The sequence below is a fragment of the Tenrec ecaudatus genome, chromosome 9, assembly GCF_050624435.1.
Source record: "Tenrec ecaudatus isolate mTenEca1 chromosome 9, mTenEca1.hap1, whole genome shotgun sequence".
Taxonomy (NCBI): Eukaryota; Metazoa; Chordata; class Mammalia; order Afrosoricida; family Tenrecidae; genus Tenrec; species Tenrec ecaudatus.
The window spans coordinates 75,994,063-76,000,655 of record NC_134538.1 but is presented as its reverse complement, the minus strand read 5'-3'; positions in this window follow the sequence as shown (position 1 = coordinate 76,000,655).

Sequence of the window (6,593 nt, the reverse complement as noted above, 5' to 3'; positions counted from 1 at the left end):
AGAGCCCTGTCTCTCTCCCTTGCTGAAAGAGGCCCCCTGTGTACACTGAGGAAGCTGTCCATTGGGATCCAGACGAAGGTCAGCTTTGGGCCACAGCAAGTAAAGGCCGGGCCAACACTGTCAGGAAGTCTCAGAATTCACCAGGGAGGTGACACGCTGGAACTAGGTTTGAATCATTTGGAAGAGAGAGAATGGGAAGGAGAGGGCGATATCTTAGACAGAGGAACGAGGAAGCTGAATCAAAGAGGGGTGCAAACAAAGGAGTGGGTGCTGCATCCTATGGGGAGGGATCTTTCTAGCCTAGAGCCCGATTAGTTATTATATTTGATATTCATGTAGGCCTCCTCTGTGGCCACCTGTCCACCACTGACTCAGCATTTACCCTTAGACAAACGTGTTTACCGCTTTGGAGCTTCATTTTCTCAAAAATAATAATAAATATCATTAAATGATAATAAATAATTATTTTATATGGATAATAATTGAATTAACTATTAACAATAAATGATAGCTACAGCTTGTGCTTGATTGTTGTGAGGACTAAATGTAAAATACATGTGAAGCTTCCTAGCACTGAGCCCAGCATAAAGGACACACAAAAACATGAGACGCTCTTCAGAAAAAGTGGCTGTTTGGGTTCATACCATGGGGCTTTCTCATTCTCAGATACAGTAGTCCATCCAGAACCACAGAACTTTGGCAGTGAGCCTGGTCTGGTGTTAGCTTAGGTTAATAAATTCTTTTGGTTTTTAGATGATATTGACATCAAATCCAGGTAAAAACAGTACTGAAGATCATCCAATAATGGCTGCCTCAGGGTTGCATCCTCTCATCAAACTTATTCCATCTGTTGACTGAGCAAATCACCAGACAAGCAAACTTACAGGAATATAATTGTGTTAGCCTGGGTGGACAAGAGGAACAAATTCAAAGAGACACTCATATGTGTATATGAAAGAGCTTTATATATAAGGGTTATTGAATAGTGAGAAAACTTCCCAGCCCAGTCCTGATCAAGTCCATAAATCTGATATTAGCCCATATGTCCTATACCAATGTATAAATTCCTCTTCAGATTCACAAAACACATGCAATGATGCTGAAGCAGGAGGATCACAGGCCAGTGGGTGGAAAGTCTTGTGGATCCAGTGGCAGTGAAGCCTCTCAGCACTGGCAGGGGTCTCCAAGTGGCTTCTTCAGCTCCTGGGCTCTAGCGTAGCTCCATATGTCTTGTCCACAGGAATGTCTCGCAGGGAGTGAGCGTGTGGCCCACCTCCAGTGAGCTATTTACCTCCTTAGCACCTCCAAATGAGGTCATCAAGCTGCGACCTGACAGGCTAAACTCCACCCCTGCACTCTTAAGTCTCGAATTGACAACAGATTATGTAACTATCACAAAGATTGTGGCATCAGGTTTGGAGGAAGGCTTATTAACAACTTTCCACATGAAGAAGTACAACCAGAACACTCCTTCAAGGCAAGGATGGCAAGACTCCGTCTCACGTACTGTGGAGATGCTGTCAGAAGATGCAAGCCTCTAGAGAAGAACATCAAGTTTGTCACAGTAACGGCAGCAAAAGAGAGGAAGACCTTTGGTTTGACAAGATGGGCTGACACAGTGGCCACATCAATGGGTCCAAACACAGGAACAATTATGGAGATGGCACAGACCAGGCAGTGTCTTTTGTGCCATGAAGAGTCAGACCCGCTCGATGACCCCGAAAAACAATATCTTCCCATAGCGGCCCCAGGGCTTTTAATTAAAATCCACTGCCATTTAAAAAAGGAAATCTTCCACATTAAAAAAGAAAACACCATTTCTGTGGAAATAATTACAGATTTCAAAAAAACGCTAACACTTTATACATTACAAGCCTAGACAGAATAGTCACTGCTGGTGACTCAGATGGGGGGAAAGTAAGTCCTGTCTTACATTTCTGAACACTTTTAGCCTTGGCATTAACCCTTTTTTCCCCAAGGACAAAACAGACCATTTCTCCTTCGGGATAGCTGCTGATTGTGAATCCACAAGTCCAGGCAGGCGACTCACAGGCTACCCAGGCTCACACGCAGGGCACTGGAGCAAAACAGAGGCACCAGCCGCAAAGCTGACACCAGGCTGAACGCAAATCTTCGACTCCGATCGAGAGGAGGGTCAGAGGAGTGAAAGGTGATTGGCACGTACAAAAAATCTTGGGAGATTTTCCTTCCTTTAACCCAGAATCACTCTTCCCTTAAAAATGAATTGCATCACGTGGCACTTTGTTGGTCTTTTGTAGGTGAATTGACCTCAAAGTGCAGTGTTGCCACTCTCATTGCGCAGGACTCTTCAGCCCTTGTTGACAGACAGAGAAGTGAAGCCTTGGGGTTGGCAGGTGGGAGGTCAGGAATGCTGAAGTCTGATGGCGTGTGCATACCTACAGATGGCCCTTGGGGGAGCAAAACATTTTTAACTGTCCAAACTCCTTCTGTAGACAAGCAGGAAAGCAAAAACCGAGAGTACATGCAGGGAGGAGATGATGCACTGGGGCCCCGTGGAAACAGACTCAGGAGGTGGGAATTGCAGGTATGAGCAACAGGCTAGGCACTTACTGAACGTCTCCAGTTTTACAATCTTCCTTCAGAAAAGGGACGTGATTCTACCATTGGTGACCAGGCCAGGACATTGTGTGTCCAGTGCCCCTGGCTCCTCTGGGCATTGATTCCATTCTACTTCCACTTTCTTCCTCACCACTTCCCTTTGGAGGACTGGGTCATTGTTTACACTCATTAGAGGGTCCTCGCCAGATACTGTACAAATTCAGCCCCATGCACGTGCACACACACATGCAAGCACACGCACATAGCACGCACATAGGTGCATGATACATCCATACACACTGATGCCTGCCTTGCTTTGCAACAGCAATATTTCGGGAACATTGACCCCTATTTCAATTGTGGACACACTGTCCTCTCCTTTCCTCTAACTTTTCTGAACCCACGTCATCAGACATCTAAGTAGCACCTCAACACCCCCTTCCTCCCAGTGTCTGACTAGCCCCTCTTTTTCCCACCTTACACTCTGTCTCACCTCAGCATCCTAACCCGCAGCCTGCAGGTACCCCAGGTCTTCACTCCTTCTCTAACGTTTCCCACCCCTCAGTCCTGTGCAGCAGGAGAGAGAAACCCTGCGCTCTGAGGTCAATGCAGCTACAAAAGACTAACAAACGCCACCTGAGTGATGTCATGGCACAGGGAAGAGTGAATGTCTGCCCAGTGCCACGTGCTTGACAAGGTGCTCTGTCACAAGACAGCTAGGTAAACAAGGGAGCACACCACAAAGATGCATTAGGTCACCGAATTCACACACAGAGAGTGAGCTCTACTCTGCTTGGAAAGAAGAAAACTGGGCAGGAAAGGCTTTCACGTGAGACTCTATATAAGGTTTTGGAGGATGCACAGTATTCTTAGGTGAACCAAAAGAGCCACGGTCACTGCAAAGACAAGACGCAATGGCTAGTGGAAACCTAAAATAGGCTTAAACATTATTCCAATACCGTCTACATTAGAAAACACAGGAGGGGAGGGGAGGCGAATGGCAGAAAACAAGCCTGCAGGGGATTAATCTACAGGTAGACGAATCGCAAGGGGTTTTGCAGACCAGCAAGGAAATGCTTCTCATCCATGGGAAGCTGTTGAATGGTACTGAATAGAAATGCATGAATGAGGTGGTTAGTGTGGCAGAGAGTTCACCCTTGAGGCCCAGGGGGTGAAGAGCAGATTGGCAATCAATCAGGAGGGAAATCAGGAAACCATGGACCCCAACTCAGCCTCTCTTTGCCATCGAGTCAATGCCAACTCTCAGTGACCCTATAGGACAGGGTAGAACTGCCTGGTGAGTTTCCAAGATGGTCCCTGTTTATAGGAGTAGAAAGCCCTGTCTTCCTCCCTCCGAGCTGTTGGTGGTTTCAAACTATTGACCTTAAGGTCAGCAGCCCTTTGTATAAGCAATATGCCACCACAGCAGAACCCACACAGATGGACAAGGTGGGGGAGGGGTGTTTGAAGGTCGCCATTTCAGTTAGCTTTGCTTTGCTCAGATACTATAAACAACAGCTGATAGAAATCCCCCCTGTAAACTAAAACTAAGCACAATATTTGTGAGAGAACATCAAAAACAATTTGTAGTAAGTAGACAAAATATAGAAATACATTTCCCACAAGACTCCAGATATGGTGCCAACCTCCCTTCCAGTTAACTTCTGGTCTGTCCCATATTCCGGCAGCACAGATGCCCCCTTTGCCCCCACCTCCCCGCAAGATAGTGTTTGCACTGTTTATTTTCCCAGCGCTCCACCATCTGAATCTGACAAAGGAGGTTCTTACTCAAAAGGGACTCCCCCCACTGAAGGAGAAAATATTGATGAAAAAGGTGTATCAGCCCAAAGATTGATCACCTCCCAATGAGTACCTGCAATGCAGATGTTCTCCACACCCACTCAGGTGTTCTCCACACCCACTCAGATGTTCTTGTTCATTACTTGGGAGCAGAAATCCCAGGCATTGAATACTGGAGGAGGAACGTCAGTGTTTAATCTTCCTGGGATGTTCTTCTTCCTGAGCTTTTTCTCTTGTGGGTCTGACTCACCTCAGGGGGATATGCATTGAATTGTGAAAATGGCGGTTCTAAGTTGTTTTTGTGGGCATTGGTCATTTTTCAACCCACCACATACTTAGCATTCTTCATTCTCTCAACATGTGTTGGATCTACTTTATATCTAACAACTAGTATGGATACAATCAGCAATGAGAATTAAACAGGCCCAGGTAAAGGCTTCTGGGATGACTATGGATGCCCTCAGTTTGATTCTCAAGAGAGAAAGTTGGTAGTGGAGTCAGGAGTGTAGTGGTACTGGTGATTTAGGGGGGTGTTAGCTCGGGTAGATTAGAGAAATACATTCATAGACACTCATGTATAGGAGAGAGCTTTATATACAAGAGCAGCTGAATATTGAGAAACTATCCCAACCCAGTCCAGATCAAGTCCATAGTCCAATATTAACCCATATGTCCAATTACTAGTCCACAAATTCCTCTTCAGACTCATGAAACACGTGCAATGACACGGAATGCAGGAAGATCACAGGCTAATGGGTTGAAAGTCTTGGGGATTCAGTGGTGTCATAAGCATTTCAGAGTTGGCAGGGGTCTCCACAAAGCTTCTCCAGCTCCAAATATCTGGCTCCATGTGTCTTCTCCACAGGGATGTCTAGCAGAGAGAGAGTGTCTCCCATCTCCAAGCAGGAATACAGGATTTCCCAGAATCCTCAGGAGAAGGCCATGCCCACACAGAGGCCTCATTGGTTATGACCTGATTGACAACCTAGACTCCACCCCTTCACTCTGAATCCTCAAATCGACACCAGATTATGTAACTAGGACAGGGGGATAAAAATAAATGATTTACCCTGATACAGATTGAGGATGAGAAGGGATTCTATTCTTTTTGAAATGTGTCATGCTCTGCTGAGCTTGGGAGTTTCACTCTTAAAGGAAAAGACATTTCATAAAGTTGTCGCAAGGAAAGAATAAAAATCGCTGACATTCTGTCAATGTCCACCTTCTTATATGAAGGGTCTTGTCCAAAAGGATATGCCAATGTTTATGAAATAAATTGATTCACCATGTCTGATTTGCTACTACTGAATGGGGGCTGAGGCACCCCCTTGTCTTTTCATAAGGACTCCTTTCTACTTTCTTGGTTAACATCTGAGCCCATCATTAAAGTAGTGACATTGAAGTTGCTGCCATTTATTGAACGTATTACTATTGAAAGTGGCATGGACTACCCAAAGGACAAACAAACCTATCCTGGAAGAATTAGAGCCAAATGCTTCTAAGAAGCAAGAATGGTCATACTTCCCACGTGCATTGGAAATATCAGGAGAGACCCCAAACCAGAGCAAACTCACTGTCTGTAATTCGATTCATACGAACCTTCCTGGACAGGGTAGAACTGGCCCTGTGCATTTCTAAGACAACCCCTTTTTTTTACAAGAATAGAAAGTCACGTTTTTCTCCTGAGGGGTCGCTGGTGGTTTTGAACTGCTGACCTTGACGTTAGCAGCCCAACGCATCACCATTACCCCACCAGGGATCCCCAGGAGAGAGAACAGTCCCTAGAAAAGGACATCATGCTTGAATAAAGTAGAGGGGAAGTGAGGAAAAAGAAAGACTCTCAACAAGATGGATTGACCCAGTGGCTGCAACAGTGGGCTCAAACATACCAGCAGGGTGATTCCGAACCTGGCAGCATTTTGTTGTGTTACACACAGGGCTGCTGTGGGTCCGAACCATCGCAATAGCACCTAGCAACCACAGCACATGGAGGGGACAAATGGTTGTGGCGACCAGTCACAGCCTGTTCTAATCTCTCAGCCGCCCCTTAGGCAGAGAGCAGCTCATATGACACTCCTGAAACACACAGCTCAGAGAATTGAGTGAGTGGCCCAAATTTTCTTCATGAGTATGTATTTGTTTTAAAATTGGAGCCCAGATTTTTGTTGGAGTCCTCAGAGGAGTCCTCCTCCACTGCCACTTATAGTCCTGCC